The sequence below is a fragment of the Panthera uncia genome, chromosome X (assembly GCF_023721935.1).
Source record: "Panthera uncia isolate 11264 chromosome X, Puncia_PCG_1.0, whole genome shotgun sequence".
Classification (NCBI taxonomy): Eukaryota; Metazoa; Chordata; class Mammalia; order Carnivora; family Felidae; genus Panthera; species Panthera uncia.
Genome location: NC_064817.1, coordinates 45,677,369 through 45,694,476, shown reverse-complemented (window position 1 = coordinate 45,694,476; position 17,108 = coordinate 45,677,369). Strand labels below are relative to the sequence as shown.

The following is a 17,108-nucleotide window of genomic DNA, read 5'->3' as shown; positions in this document are numbered from 1 at the left end:
GTTTTTTTTCAGACATATTAGCATGCCAAAGAAAGAGTATTAGCTGGACTAAGGAAGACAAAGACCAATACAATCATATCAGACTTCCCCTCATACACACTTACTGTCCAATTGTCACCAGCTAGACCCCAAGATCTGACTGACACTGCCCTCCTGCTTGTACTTACTAACCTTTGTCTTACCTTTTCATTAAACTTTTCTTTCTGGTTTACCAACTTACCTCTTAAATGAAACCTGAAACCACCCCTCAGGTGATGGCAACTGCCCTGACAAGACCTTCTGAGCTAACCTGCTGCCACTCCCTCTCCCCACACAGATACTCACACCTGTGCAGATGGACAATGGAGTGACCTCTGGAATGACCTGCCATTACCTTTACCTCATTTTACACTAAAATCTCCACCCAAAGAAGACCCTCAGCCTCATCTATGTAACATACAATGTAGATCTAGGCACGTTTCCTTAAGTGGCATGTGCAAACTTATGCCTGCCTCTACATGCAATGACAAGTCTTTTCCATCTAAATATTCATACTAACCTTAAGCATAAGGAACCCATTCACCCTCTCTCAGGGAGTCACAGCCTCAAAAGCCATTTCTCATGATTTCCTTATTTGCTGCAAATAAGTTTTCTTCGTGCAACAACTCAACCTGGTGCAGTTGCTGACTCACCAAGGAGCGAACTCAGGTTAGTTCAGCTACAGAATGGCTGTTCCTAATTCCAATAGCTGTTGGTAAATGGGCCCCTACATTCATATTTAGAACCAGGGAATACACTACTAGTGGCCAAAGTCTCCCTGACGCTACTGGCAGAAGAAGTCAAAGGGAGATGACCATAAGGACTAGAGATGGAAGGGTACAGGCCAATTGTCCCTGAAGAACCATCCCGGCCATGTCAGCCTTCCCTAATCCTGTTCCAGGAGCCAGGAAAAAAACTCAAACAGCAGCAGGATGTCCAGGTGCCTAGGGAAAAAATGCAAACCTTGGGGACGTGGGTAAATTCTGATTGGTGGGTTCTGGGCCAGCTAGTGGGAGCTGGGTGAGGTCTGTGCTAGTCCCCTTTGCCCGGTCCGTTGGAGGTTTCCAGACATGTCCAAGAACCTGGACCGGTGATATCCAGGTCCTGTCACTTGACTGCCCAGCCGCCCCTATTGCCCCACGTGCTGCACCTGTACAGATCTCTTGCCCACCCCAGCCTGTGAACACACATTCGAATCCCATAGCACTCTTGCTGTCCTCCTCTCAGCTCTCCCTCCTCTGCTTCCTCCCAACCACCTCACTGCTCAGGAAGATGACCCGGCTACCCCTGGCCCTCTCCATCCTCAAGGACATTCTCTTTCTCCCCAACCCAAGCATCCCAGTGCCACAGACATGACCTGGGTATCCTGAAACCCACGCTCCTCCATGATGTCCATTTCTATCATTCCTCATTCGTCTCTCTCATCACCCTCAACACCATGCCCTGGTCATAGAGAGTTCCCCCTCTCTAATTCCTCTGTACTGACAGCCTTTCTAACCTTTCATTAAGCCCCTCCTCACACAGCTTACCCAGGGCTATAAACTCTACCTCAAACACACCTCTTATGCTACTTTCTCCTTCCTCTCTACTCTCCTGGAAATACCACCAAATGGACACACTCTTTGCACCCTCCACACTTCTTTTTTCTCTCTCTCTTCTTCCTACAGTAGCCTTCCACAAGGACCATCACCCACTCTCCTCATGATATCCAATGATAATTCATTGAGAAAAGACCAGTAATCTCACCACTTTCCAACCCTGGATCTGTATTCTTGTATATTTGTATTCTTTGCTGCCCCTCTGGAGTAGGTGACCAGATCCCATTTGAGGTCAGGACCTTCATTTGAATCCCATATCCTTCCCCTTTCTCAAACAGTAAGCTTTTGCAATGATCATTCCTTTTTCCAGAATCATCACATTTCTCATTTCTTTTGGATCATCCCATCATCTACAAAGTGGGCAGGAGAATGACTGGAGTTTAGGAATTTGGCTTTTTGGTTCCTGCTGTGCTATAGGTGAGATACCAGGGAACTTCATTCCCTGAAGGTGAGATGTGGAAATTGGCTGAGTCTAGAGCCAGGGGTTCTACCCTGAAGGAGACTTAACCTGGATAGGGGCTTAGATGACTCTGCAGCTGAGGTTGTGTAGTGCACAGCTCTGCCCAAGGGTGGGGTGGAGGATGATAACCAGATTCAGAGAGGTCTACAGATGCCAACAGAGGTGAGCTGAAGCTGAGTCAACCAGGGAGCACCAGCTCCCAATCACGAGGAGAAAGACAAAAGTGCAAGTATCACCCACCACACACATGGGTGGTGCAGGTCAGCATCACCAACTGGATCTTGGAGACAAAAGTTATCCTCTCCTCAGAGGATACTGTGAGCAGCATAAGAATTTCATAGACCCCTCCCCCTTCCCACATCACCCAGGAGACTTAAAAAACCATACATACCCCTTCCCCATCTTGGAAAGAAGTAGGGAGGCAGGGTGGAATCTGAGCATTTTCACCAAAAAAAAAAATGCATATTTACTCAAATGAACCATTCATATTATAGTGAGAACAAAAGACCCCGATAACTAGAAAGCAAGATGGAAGAGAAGCTAAAATTTTAACCCAGACAAATGACCATGAGGAGCAAAATCAGCACAACCTGAGGTGACAAGCCTGCACGAAATTCAGCAAAATTCCCAAAAGACCCCTGCAACACATCCCGCCATGCTCTTCAGCAGCTGTTACATCCTGAACTGCTACAGGAAATAGTGAATTGTACCCTGCTTGTCACTCTGCTCCCAAAGTTTGCAATTTGGGACCTGAGTCTGACCAAACTTGATAAAGGGCACAGAACTTGTGTGTTTTTTTTGCCTATGTAACCTTCCCCTTTGGAGCATACTGTCCATTTGTAACTGAAGCCTGCCTCTCCCCAGTTTGCAAACTGCATGGCAATAAAGCTTTTCCTTGCTTCTGACTAAATCGTTGCATTGCAAGATTTTTTGTTGTTGACAATAGCATCTATCTACATATGTAAGACTAGACATAAATTCAGTGGGTTTTTTTTTTTTTGGTTTTGTTGTTGTTGTTGTTGTTGTTGTTTTCCTCTTAGTGTCAAGTCCAGAGCATGGGCACTCATGATAAAGATCGCATCAACCAGACAGAATAAATTAACCAACATTACCTTGTGGTCTGAGGAGCACTAGTGAATCTGTGATCTCAGCTCACCATCCCCACTAGCTTCTCTTCTGTCCACCCTCCAATCAATCCATATTAGAGGAGATTGGGGCATCCTTGCCTTGCCCTCTCCCTTAACTAATGCAATGTTTCACATCCAATAAATGGACCTCCAAAGCAGAGCACAAAAGGAAGATCAGGCCAGACAGACCCACAGAGTAGAGTAACTCATGAGATCTGTCACTGAAGTGAGCAGGTCCTTCTCAAGTCTGTCATTGCCCCCCACAAGTGATGCCAGGCTCTATTCTCCTTTAATAGCACATACCCATTTTCCAGGGCATGAGCCATAGAGCTTGGCTTCAGAAAATGGTGTGGCATCCTGTACTTCTGGAGAAAATCACAGAAACACATTACAGCTAGTCTGCTTTCATAGCCTTCATAACCTCCTGGGACTTCAGTGCTTTACAGGATGCTTTCTTTGGGTTGTAGTCCCTTCTGAGGACATCCCAAGATCACGCTTCTCTCCTTGCATCCTCTACCATACATATAGCCAAACACTTTCCCATTCTCAGGTGAGATCCTAGAAGGCAGGGAGAGGGAGAGAGAAGGGCCTATGTGCTGGGAGGGGGTAGGGGATTATGTTGTCTTGACAACATTCTTCTGTCCGTCCTCACTGGATCACTCAGCCTCAGGCATCAGCCCAGCTGAAGGTCCAGGATAGATGAGAAAGCACTTCTCTCCATGTTGCTCTCTTTCTGTGACCAGAGGTTGAGATAACAAAAAAATTGGTTACTAGGGAAACTGAAGCTTCATCCATCTGACCCAAGCATAAAAGAAACAAAGGAGTGGAAACTAAGACACTAAATGTATGGTGGGAGGCCACCCACAGACATGGAATCGTCACTCAATAAAGGTGCCTGTCCCAAGGGTCCTGTGCATGCACAGATATTTGCACAGGTGGGTACTCAGGAGCACACCTTTCAGCCCAGAGCAACACAGTTACTGTAGCATAAAGTACTTAAGTGGGAGACAGAGGATGAGGCAATGAGGCAGAAATGTAGGCAGAAGCCAGATCATGAAAGACAGGGAGGCACCATTTATCTTTTGAAATTACTACCTACCATTTATCACAAGGCTTTTAAAAAAATAGACTGTATTTCATTCAGTGGTTTTAGGTTTACAGGAAAAAAAATAAGTGGGAAATACAGATGGTTCCATATCTCCCCTCCCCCACATCCAGTTTCCCCGATTAGTAGCATCTTGCATTAGTGTGGCACATGTGTTACAATTGATGAACCAATATTGATACCTTATTAGCTAAGGTGTACAGTTTACATTTAGTTTCACTCTGAGTTGTACACTCTGAGTTTTGACAAGTATATAATGACACATATCCACCATTAAAGTATCATACAGAACAGTTTCACTGCCCTAAAAATCCACTGGGGTCCTCCTATTCATCCTGCCCTCTTTCTTCTTGAAACCCTGGCAACCACTGATTTTGTCATAGTCTCCATAAGTTTGCCTTTCGAGAATGTCATATAGTTGGATTAATATGGTATATAATCTCTTCAGATTAGTGTCTTTTACATAGCAATATGCACTTATAGTTCGACTATGTATTTGTGTGTCTTGATGGCTCATTTCTGTTTATCACAGAATAATATATCATTGTATGAATGTACCACAGTTTATTTATTTATTCACCTAATGAAGGACATCTTGGTTGCCTTCAAGTTTTTGAAATTATGGCTACCACAAGATAAATATTAATGGGCATGTTTTTGTGTAGGCAAAATTTTCAGCTCATTTGGGTAAATACAGAGGAGCACAATTTCTGGATTGTATGGCAAGAGTATGTTTAATTTTGTATGAAACTGCCAAACTGTCTTCCAAAGTGGCTTTAACCATTTTGCATTGCCACTAGCAATGGATGAGAGTTCATTTGCCCATTTTCAACCAGCTTTGATACATTCAGTGTTTCAGAGTTTCACCATTCTAATAAGGTGTGCAGTAGTATCTCATTGTTTCTTAATTGCAATTCCCTAGTGACACATGATATTGAGCACCACTTCACAGGCTTATTTGCCATGTGTACATTCCCTTTGGTGAGGTGTCTACTTAGACCTTTTGCCCATTTTTAAATTGGATTGTTTATTTTGCCATTGCTGAGGTTTAAGTGTTGTTTCCATATTTCAGATAACAGTCTTTTATCACATTTTTAAAATAAATATTTTCTCCCAGTCTGTGGCTTGTCATTTCATTCTCTGAATAGTGTCTTTCACAGAGAAGAAGTTTTTAATTTTCAGTGAAGTCCAATTTATCAATTTTTTTTCTTTCATGGATCATGCTTTTGGTATTGTTTTTAAAACATCATTGCCTAAATTTGCCTAAAATAGGTTACCTAAATTTTCTCCTATGTTGTCTTCTAAGAGTTTCATAGATTTTCATTTTTCATTTAAGTTGGTGATCTATTTAGAGTTAATTCTTGTGAAAGGTGTAAAGCCTGTGTCTAGATTTTTTTTCTTTTTGCATGTGGATGTCCACCAAGGCTTATGTTGACATTTGTATTATGTTTAGTGTCTTATGTACATTTATTTAGGGGAAACTCTACATTAAACTAACTTCATCTAAAAGAAGGTACAGCCATATTCCTAGCAACTTATGGGGGGGAAAGCAGACATATTCTCTCTTCAGATAAAGCAGGCTGGGAATTTACCTAGTGTAAATCAAATAGATGGGGAGATGGTTGTATAATACAGTGAAAGACTTAACTTACACACTGAAAAAAAAATATGATTCCCAAATTGTATTTTTTTAACAGCTTTAGACGTTGCACTTCCTGCTCCAGGATGCATTTGTGTTCAACAGCACTACTCGTGTGGATATGTGCCTATTAGGTCATTTGGTTCTAGGTCCTTTATAGTTATTTGCTTCTGGTAAGTGGGAGGAACCCCAGTGATTTATCATCTGAAAAGATGTGGAAAAAAGCCTGGTTCCATCTGAGATCTTTTGTTTATAAGTTAAAGATAAGTATGTCACACACACACACACACACACACACACACACACTCAAACGAGGCCATTGGGCTTAGAAGAGACATAGAAGATTGGAATTTCAAATTTGGGGAAAAGGTCCTTTGACCTGCATCATAGGATGATGCTGAAGCTTTTTAATGGGACGTGGACTGTAGTTTAGTTCTCAGCCTCTATAGGATCTCAAAGCATATTTGGGGGGGGGGTGGATATATGGTTGGAGCCATGATATCATGCATGCATAGGTAAATAGCTAGACATTTTAGTTCCTAGTTTCTCTGATGAGGTCACAAGGGGGCTTTCCAGCCCAAGTTAACTTACATGTTTTATAATTGCTTTTAGAATGAAAATAATAATCATTATTAGAAAATGAATAGAAGATAGATCTGAAGATTAAATCAGAAAGGATAATGACTCCTTGCCAAACTGTCCATGAGAAGAATATTATGAATGGGGCTGAGTGCCCATCTGAGGAATCTACAGATACCAGTGAGTCAATATAATCCATTATGCATCATGAAAAGTATAGATATACAACTATAAGCCAACGTACATGCACATGCTCTAATTCTTATGCAGCCAGTGTGAGAATGCTCTTTATATAATCCCACAAGGAGGCATCCAGGCACAAGGACTGGAATTTGAAGTATCTCAACTAAGGGCAGGAGCAACAATATGCCTGTCTTTACCACTGTGTGGAGAAACCTCTGGATCCCACTGCAGGGACAATGTGCCACCTGACTACCTCTGAAAGCCCTTCTGCCCTATGACTGGTTTTAGGTGTGGTTTAGCTACTCATTCAGATTAAATCTTTTTTCCATGTTTCAGTCATTGCTCATAAATTTTGACCTTCAGGGAAATCCTCCTTATGTTTTAGGACACACTAATTTAAAATAATCCATTAACCATTTTAGTATAACTTCACATAGAACGAAGAATCCGACTATGGATTCAGACCACTAACTTGATGTAACTTACAACTGAATTTATCGTCCATAAAATTCATTGAGGAAGTTCTGCTTCTGGCCACCATGGAGTGAACCCACTACTGCCTATCTCTTCCACTGATTACAGCTAAAGACCCTAGAAAACATACACAGAGCATGTACCTGAGGAATCAGAAAATTGGTCAAAAATAGATGGATTGTAGTAAAGGATCAAAACATGGAACCCATCCAAATTTATATCTGAGGACCATTCTCTTTTTTGAAACCCAGACTTGTCTAACCTATGTGACTTCCCTGTTTGAACTCTTGGGTTTGTTGTATTTTTTCCCTGAGTGTCCATCAGCAAGTTCTCTTGATTGTATCTTGAAAGTATATCCTGAGTAAAACTGCCCGATCTATTGCTACCATGTTAATATCCAATGTCACTCATCGTCTCTTGCCTTAATTACTGTAATATCTTAGTTTTCCTTCTTTATTCAACTCTCATCCTCCTAAAATATATTGTCCACAAGCTAGCTATCATGATTTTTAAGCATGTTGAACAAATTATGTCAGGACCTATTAAATTAAAATGGGACTTTGCATTTTAATTTGAATGAAATCCACTCTCCTTTGCATGGCCTGTAAACCCCTACACTATCTATCTGCCTTCTGCCTACCTCTACACCTTCTCCCCTCATTTAGCACAATCTATCCACACTCATCTTTTTCTGTTCCTTGATTATTCTAGGTTTGGTTCCTTCATGGGGATTTTTTATGTTTTGTTTTCTCTGATGTTCTATTTTTTATATTGTTGCTTTCAAAATTTCCATTTGTCTTTAGTTTTCAAGTTGTACTTCTCTTTATGTTTCTCCTGCTTGGAGTTTATTTAGTTTCTTTCATCTGTAAGTTAATCCTTTTACCATAATTTATAATTTTTTGCCTTTTTTTCAAAACCTTTGCCCCTTCTTTTTCTCCCGTCCTTCTTTTATTACAATTACACATAAATTGGGATGCTTGATGCACAAACCTCTGAAGCTTCATTCACATACATTCACTCTTATCTCTGCTCTTTCTTTCTTTCTTTCTTTCTTTAATTTATTTAAACTTTAGTTGGTGCTAAACATACAGTGCACTATGGTTTTAGGAGTAGAATTCAGTGATTCATCATTTACATACAACACCCAGTGCTGATCACAACAAATGTCTTCCTTAATAACCATCATCAATCTAGCCCATCTCCCACCCACCTCCTTCCATCAACCTTTAGTTTGTTCTCTGTCCTTAAGAGTTTCTGGTGGTTTGTTTTCCTCTCCTCTCCCCCGCTTTCCCATATGTTCATCTGTTTTGTCAGTACACCCTGTGCCACAGCTCTTCTGCATTTTTTCTTTTAGCATGCAGCTGGGATTCAAAATTTGAAATCTTAAAGGACCTAGTGCCATACAGACTCGCCATCCTCCTCCAGAGTAGAGCCTCTCTCTGCTGTGTCTGATGTCCTTTTTCCCATAAAAACAGTTCCACATCTGCACAGTGCACAGTAGCTATGATGTAGCACCGCAAAAAGCAGCAAGCAGGTTATCTGCTCTCTGCTTGCACCTCTGTCCCCTGCCAATGAAAGACTTTTTTCTGGTGTTGGCGGGGCTTTTTGTCCTTGGAGAGTCAATATACCCTCTTCCAAATGTACTCCAGGAAGGGTAGTGTGACCCAGGAGATCTCTACACCATGACAAGCAGTCTGGGTCAACACCATCTTTTACCCCAGGAGTGCATGTCACAGCTCTGCTCTGGAGAAAGTTGCACACTTCCAAAATCTCAGTTTGAGCTCCATATGCTGTTTGCAAAAAAAAAACAAACAAAAAAAAAAAAAAAAAAAAAAACAAAAAACAAAAAACCCTGCAACACTCAGCACCTCTTGCTCCCCAGTCCATGGTACTGAGAGGTTTCCTCTTGTGTGATCCCATTGCTGCACTCTGTCAACCCCTCTCGCTTTCTCTCCCTTTGTCTCCCCATGGAAAGGGTTCTGTCCCCCCCTTGGCCCTGCCATTTTTCTCTCCTTCAATTCACTTCCATGCACCTTGTACCAACCATGCGGTCTCCCTCTAACCATAGAGATCCTTCTGTCAGTCCTCAGATTGATTTCCTGGGTGTTCCAAGTGATCTGACCTCAATACAGCTGTGATTGAGGAACAAGGAAAGCCCAGGGTCCCCCTACTTCTCTTCCATCTTAACTCCTATATCTGTTCTTTAGATTGAATAATTTCTGTTGTTCTGTCTTCATGTTTTCCAAATTGTTTCTTTTGCTATCTCAGTTATGCTCTTGAGTAAATTTAGTGATTTTTTTTCTATATTTTGGTTGTTACACTATTCAGCTCTAGAATTTCCATTTTTTTTTCCTTTCAGAGTTCTTATTTCTTGGCTAATATTCCCTACTTTTGACCTAAATCCACTCTATTTTTCCTTTAACTTTTAAATATTTATTTCTTAAATTCTTTTGACTTATCTATAATAGTTGCATTAAAGTCTATCTGCTAAATTAATATCTAGTTTCACATAGGTGCAGATTCTACTGACTCATTTATTTTCTTGAGAATGTGTTATGCTTTCCATTTTTCCCCCTATGTAGTAAATTGGGATTGAAAGATGAATCTTATAGATGACACATTGTAGTGATTTTAATTTTGTTTGTTTTTTTCTTAATGTTGCTAACTTCATCTTTTTTTGAATTATTAGTTGATAATTATTGTGACCTCAATTAGACTCAGCTGCTAAAACTGTCTCCCACATGGTGTGTAGGCAATAGTATCTCTGCTCAGCATTTTTCCCTTTCCTCCCCACCCCCCTTTTTTTCTTTTGCTGGGAACCCTGGCAGTCTTCCTTTCACTTGTATAGTTGCTTTGTATTCAGACAATGATTTGGGTAGAGTTTTTGTTCAGACACCTCAATTCTAAGGTTGCCAGATAAACTACAAGATGCCTTTTGAATTTCAGGTAAATGATGAATACTATTTTTAGTATATTTAAAATTCAAATGTAACTGAGCATTTTCTGTTTTTATTTGCTAAATCTTGCAACTTTACTCAAGCCAGTAAGGCCACCTCTTTCTGCCACCCAAGGTGCATGTGGGTTGAGGAATGCATTCAAAGGTACAGCAACATCCATCAACATCCATCATAAGTAATCCCACACTTCCAACTTTTGCCTGACTCCCTGTGTCTTCCCCATGCATGCATAGTTTAGCAGTCAGACCATGAGCAGTGGAGAATATAATATCTCAACCCTTTTATGACTCCTCACTTCCAAACTCTCCGTACAAAGTCCCTAATTGGTCTGTCAACATTACCAGATTAAGTCCACCACCTCCACACAGTAAAGGAGTTGATTTTTACTGTCTGAGCTGGAGAGTGGAGATGGGTACACCCCCAGGTAGAAAGGCCACAAACTTTTCTTCTTCCCAACATAGCAGGAGTTTTTCATAAAGAAAAACTTTTCAGGGTTTCTATTGTTTGTCAGTGTCATAAAATAGTTGTTTTTCAACATTTTTGTCCAGGTTTTTACTTGTGTTCTGTGAAAAGTGAATTGCCCAAACTCTTCATACCACTGTTACTGGAAAGAGAATCCCCACGGGGTCAATTTTTAAAGACAAATAGCCCAAATAAGTGAGTCAAGAGGTGCTATTTAAGTACCTCTTAATGAGCTTAATGAGCTTTCCACTTAATTAGATGTCAGAAGTACGCATGAGTGATGCAGTGTGGTCACTGACTTTAATAATTCTATGGTTGAGCTGGGAAGTCAGTTTGCAATGACACTATGATTGCTAAAAGGAAGCACAGTTTGAGCAGAAAAATTTTGTGGATTGCTTATGAGTGAAAGTGGTTCTAAAGCCTGATATATGCAGCCTTAAGCCATTCTGGGTACTGAAAACTGATTTTCTTAGTGTGAGGTGGTAAAGGAAATAAGTCCAAGTTATACACATGTAACATATTAACCACTCAATACAATAGCCTATTTACCACCTGGTACCTACACATATAATATCTACATTAAATTTTACAGAACAAAGGGAGTGTATCTTCTGTCAGTGTCATTACAAAGATAAATGAATTAATGCAGTTAGCAAACAGCAATGCCCACTGTGTTTCAAGGATATCCTGGAAGTGGGAAATGAAAGAAGAATGGATTATAGCCTTTGATATCTGGGATATCACAATTACTTGGGGTAGATAGACATACAAACAGAAAAGCTGTGTAAGTACAAAGAAAAGACACAGGGGGAAGGAAGCCTATGAGAAAAACACAGAATAAGTTCTGGCCAAAACATCAGGAGAAAGGCAGGGAGAGAATGTGAAAGAGCTCACTGTGACTCATCCAAGGCCACTGATCACTGAGGTCATGTTCTTGATTATGCTAGTGTAAGCTTGCATACATAAGAATGACAGCTACAGTAACTGGCTGAAAAACTAAAGTACCTCATGGCAGTGTTGTATTCAACCAACAAATATTTATTGAAACCCGACTCTGTTAATCAGTTCTTTTGTATTTAGGTTTATGAAAGGGAAAAAGTGGAGAATACAATGGTACCAGAATATTCTGAACAAGATATGGTATACAAACCACCACCACCAGCACTGCCCCCCAGCCCTGTTCTTATGAAAATAAATGTAAGCAGAGATTTTCTATGTTCACTCATCTTCAATATATTATATTATAGTCAATATATTATATTATGAGCAAGATCATATAATAATAGAGTGTTTGAGTAAGCAGCATGTGTCATCATTACTCCTTTGCTGAGTACCAGGGTCCAGGTGCTGGGTGAGGCAGACTATGGAGACACAGGGATGATTCTTGCAGGACAACAGTGCTTGAGCAACTATAGTCTAATAAGCAGATGACCACAGGGAAAATAATTAAAAGGCAAATGTGATAAGAATCATAGCAGGAGTGAGCTAAGGAAACTTGGAACACAGAGAAGAACGTGTAATCCAGATATTTAGGAGCAGCCTCGCAGAAGGAGTAATATTATTCACATTTATGCATGAGGTAATGGAGGATCAGACAGGCTGAATCATTCATTCATCCTGCCAGTGATGAAGCCAGTTATCAACCTAAGTCTGTTTAAATGCAAAGTCCTGAGAAAATGTACTGTGCATTACAAGAATCTTTCCTTCTTACTAGTATCCTCTTTTTGATTCCAATTCACCACCTCTACATGAATTTGGTTCTGTTTTGCCTTCAAAACCTGCCTTTCTATTTCTAATTTTAAAGTTTTATTGTGATAATTGTAGATTCACATGTAGTTGTAAGAAATAACACAGATATGGGGCACCTGGGTGGCCCACTCAGTTAAGTGTCTGACTCTTGATTTTGGCTCAGGTCATGATCTCATGATTCTTGGGTTCAAGCCCTGCATTGGGCCCCATGCTGGCAGTGCAGAGCCTCTATCTCCCTCCCTTTCTCTCTCTTTCTCTCTCTGTCTCTCTGCCCCCCTCTTCAACTTGCTCTCTCACTCTCTCAAAAAATAAACTAAAAAAATAGAAAAAAGAAATAATGCAGATGAGATTTTGCAAAACTATAGTATATCACTATTAAGATATTGGCATGGATGCAGTCCACTGATCTTATTCAGATTTCCCAGTCGTATTTGTGGGTGGGAGTGGGTGTGGGTGTATACTTAGTGTTATACAGTTTTACCACATGTTTGGGTTTGGGTATCCAGCACCATAGTAAAACCAGTATGGTTCACCATACTGAACCATAGTTCAGTAAACACTGAAGTGTTTTTTCATCACAAGGATCACACATACAGTCTTTTTATAATGACACACATTTTCCCACCCTACCGTCCCTGACTCCCCTAATCTGGCAACCACTAATGCATTCTACATTTCTAAAATTCTCTCATTTCAACAATGAAATCATACAGCATATAACTCTTTGGTTTTATTTACTTTTTCCCCAGTGTAATTCTCTGAAGTTTCATTCAAGTTGTTGAGTGTATCAAGAGTTTGTTCCTTTTATTGCTGATTAGTACCTTGTGCAATGGATGTATTGCAGGTTGTTTAACCATTCACTTGTTGAAGGACATCTGGGCTGTTTCTAGTTTTTGGCTATTAGAAACAATGCTGCTATGAGCATTTGTATACCGATTTTTGTGCAAATATTAATGTTTATTTATAAGGGATAAATGCCCGAGTAAAATATCTAGGACTTAAAGTTACTGTATATTTAGTTTTTTAAGAAACTGCCAAACTGTATTGCAGAGTGGCAATGTCATTTTACACTTCCATTAAATATGCATGAGTATGAGTACTCCAGATTTCCCACACTTTCACCAGTACTTGGTATTGTTTGGTCTTGTGAGAATTCTTTATGTGGTCAAAATACTAATCCTTTGTCAAATACATAGTTTGCAAATTTTTCTCCCAGTCTGTAGCTTGTCTTTTTTCACAGAACAAAAGTGTTTAATTTTGATGAGGTTCAACTTATCAGTTTTTCCTTTTGTGGATCATGCTTTTGGTTTCAAGCCTAAGAACTTGTTTCCTAGCCCTAAATATCAAAGAATTTTCTATGTATTTAAATTTTTTGTTATTGTCTTATGTTTTACTTTTATGTCTGTAATTTATTTTGTTTTTGTTTTTTTTTGTTTTTTTAATATATGAAATTTATTGTCAAATTGGTTTCCATACAACACCCAGTGCTCATCCCAAAAGATGCCCTCTTCAATGCCTATCACCTACCCTCCCTTCCCTCCCACTCCCCATCAACCCTCAGTTTGTTCTCAGTTTTTGAGTCTCTTATGCTTTGGCTCTCTCCCACTCTAACCTCTTTTTTTTCCCCTTCCCCTCCCCCATGGATTTCTGTAATTTATTTTGAATTAACTTTTATATAGTGTGTGAAGTTTAAGTCAAGATTCATTTTTTGGACCTAATGAAGTCTAATTACTCTTATACCATTTGTTGAAAGGTTATCCTTCCTCCATTGAATTAGTTTTGCACCCTTGTCAAAATTTAATTCAGCATATTTGTGTGGGTCTATTTCTGGATTCTCAACCCTAGTACACTTATGTACATGTCTATCCCTCAGCCAACACCACACTGTCTTGATTAGTGTAGCTAAATAATAGGTCTTAATATTGGGTAGAATAATTCTTCCCATTTTATTCTTTTGGGAGGATTGCTGTCATTTTTAACAGTTGTACCATATTTTATTATATGGTAACTTTTTCAATTAAGTTTTTTTTTTGAGATCATTGTTGAATCACATACAGTTGAGAGAAAATAATACAGAGAGAACCCAGTTAACATTTACCCAATTTCCCCCAGTGGTAATATCTTACAAAACTATAGTGTAATGACAACCAGGATATTGACATTGATATAGGCAAGCTACAAAACATTTCCATCACAAGGATCCCTCATGTTACCCCCCCCTTTTTTTACAACCAGATCCACTTCATTCCCACTCTTAGCACTCTTCAACCTGGCAACCAACAATCTTTCTCACATATATTATTTTTGTGGTCTTAAGAATGGAATAATCCTGTGTGTAACCTTTTAATATTGGCTTTTTTTCACTTAGCATAATTCTTTGGCAATTCATGAATAGGGTTGCATATGTAAATAGTTCATTCCTTTTTAGCAGTGAGTAGTATTCCATGGCATGGATTCACCATATTCTGTGTAACCATTCACCCACTGAAGGACATTTGGGTCCTTCCCAGATTTTGGCTATTTCAGATAAAGCCACTATAAACATTCATGCACAGATTTCTGTGTGAACATAGTCTTCATTACTCAGGGATAAATGCCCAGGACTGTAATGGTACCACTTTATTCTCAATCAAAATCGTTTTAGCTAACTTTGGGCCTCTGAATTTCCATATAAATTTTTAAAGTTTATTTATTTATTTTGAGAGAGGGAGAGAGAAAGAAAGGGGCTGAGAGAGGAGACAGAGAGAATCTCAAGAGAGAGACAATCTCAGGCTTGAGATTCTCTGCTTGAGACAGTGTGCAGAGCTTCATGTAAGGCCCGAACCCAGGAATGGTGAGATCATGACCTGAGCCAAAATCAAGAGTGTCAACTTACTGACTTAGCTAAGTCAGTCTGAGCTGATTGAGAATTAAGAGTCAATCAAAAGTCTCAACTTAGCTTAACTGAGCCACCCAGGCACCCCAAATTTCCATATAAATTTTTCAATAGGCTCATCTACAAAAAAAACCTTCTTGGGATTTTGATAACCACTGCATCAAACCTATTAAGCAATTTGGAAAGTGTTGACATGTTCTCTAGTTTAATCTTTCAATCCATGACTATGGTAGGTCTCTCCATTTGTTTGAGTTTTCTTTAGTTTTTTTTTTCATCAATATGTTATAATATTCATTATATGGATCATGTATATGTTTTAAGTGCACATGCAAGTGTTTCATTTTTCTGGAGTGATTTTAAATGGTAATGTGATTTTACTTTTGGTCTCCACTGTTTCTAGTTTACAGAATGCAATTTACTTTTTTTAATTTGATAAAAAATGTCTATTTCAGGTCATATTTTAAAGTTGGCAGTAAATCTCAGATTTACATAGTAGTTTGCATCGAGATTTTTTTGTTTGTTGTTTGTTTTTGTAACAGAAACATTAATATGACCAAAATATTAACTCATTTCATGCTTGTGTTAGTAACAAATTAATATTTGTAATATACAGTGTTCCTCATAAGGTATAAAGACTTGGAATTGTTTTGTTTTAAAAAAACATACAGTTTAATAAATAATAGCATAGTTCCAAAAGACACATAGTGATAATTTATGAAAACTAGAAGGAGAGACTTCAATTCAGTTTTTTATTTGTCCTGAGCCATCGTGCCTACCTGTTTGTAAATGATGATTCTTATTGTAGTTATAAGTTTTAATTAGTTTCAACATGACAGCATACTAACAAAATTGTCCAGCCTTTTTGAGATATAATTCGCATGTAACAAATTATTAATGGTATAAGCTTTTAAATTTGCTCCAGATTATAAATTGTGAGTGAAATTAGGCATCATTTCCAGTTGACACATTAATCCACAGGTAATGTGATGTCTCTTAAATTATGCTTGTGGCAATTAAACCAATAAACAATAGCAGTGAGAAAACTATTGATAAAATACAGGGAATGTTCGTTTCTATATACTCTGGCTTATATGTATTTTAAGTAAAAGGACAATTTGAAGTAGGACAAATGGTAACCAGCTACCAAGAAAACAGGTAATGAGCTCAGTCAGGAGTACTTTTTTAAAGCTCACTATATAACTAGATGGATGAAAAGAAAAATATAGGAGACTCTCATTCCTATAGAAAGATATCCTAATAACCTGTACTAAGGTAGTAACTTCTGACCAAGATGTTATTAAAGCTATAAATAAAATCAGCCGTGGGAAATGACAGACAGTAACTCTGAATACTCAAGTAGAAAGGACATTGATAAGAATAAACATTCTGTGCCTTCACATTTTGGTGGATAGTTGGATCTCCCAAAACATAAGCAAGGACTGAAATCCAAATGAAAATTACTGTGAAGAAATAAAATAACTTTTGATTCTTAAATGGAAGTTTGGTGGTTTTAGAGAAAATCAGAAAGTAATTTATACATTTTATCAAGAAACCTGGATGATACAAAAAGCCATGATTAAAGGAAACAATTTCAGTAAATAGGCAGATGTTGTATTCAGTAAACTTAATGCCTAAAAATATGTCATAAAATAGGTCATAATGGGCATATTTGCCAAAAGTAAAAGAGCAATGAATGCTAGTGAGATGCAAAAATATTCCATAAAACTTGATAGGTATTTTTCCTTCTCATTCCTAGCATGAGTATCTTCAATAACATGTCCCCAAGTATAATCAATCATAGTAAAGAGTTAACACCTAGGGTCTGGTTGGTTTGATGTAACTGCCACTGAAAAGCACAGTTCTTTGAAGAAAAAGTAGCCAT

At 38.8% G+C, this 17,108-nt stretch overlaps 1 pseudogene; it reads right to left on the bottom strand.

Annotated features, from left to right (window-relative positions):
* Positions 1-16,040: 16,040 nt before the first annotated feature.
* Positions 16,041-17,108, bottom strand: LOC125931307 (probable G-protein coupled receptor 160; annotated as a pseudogene).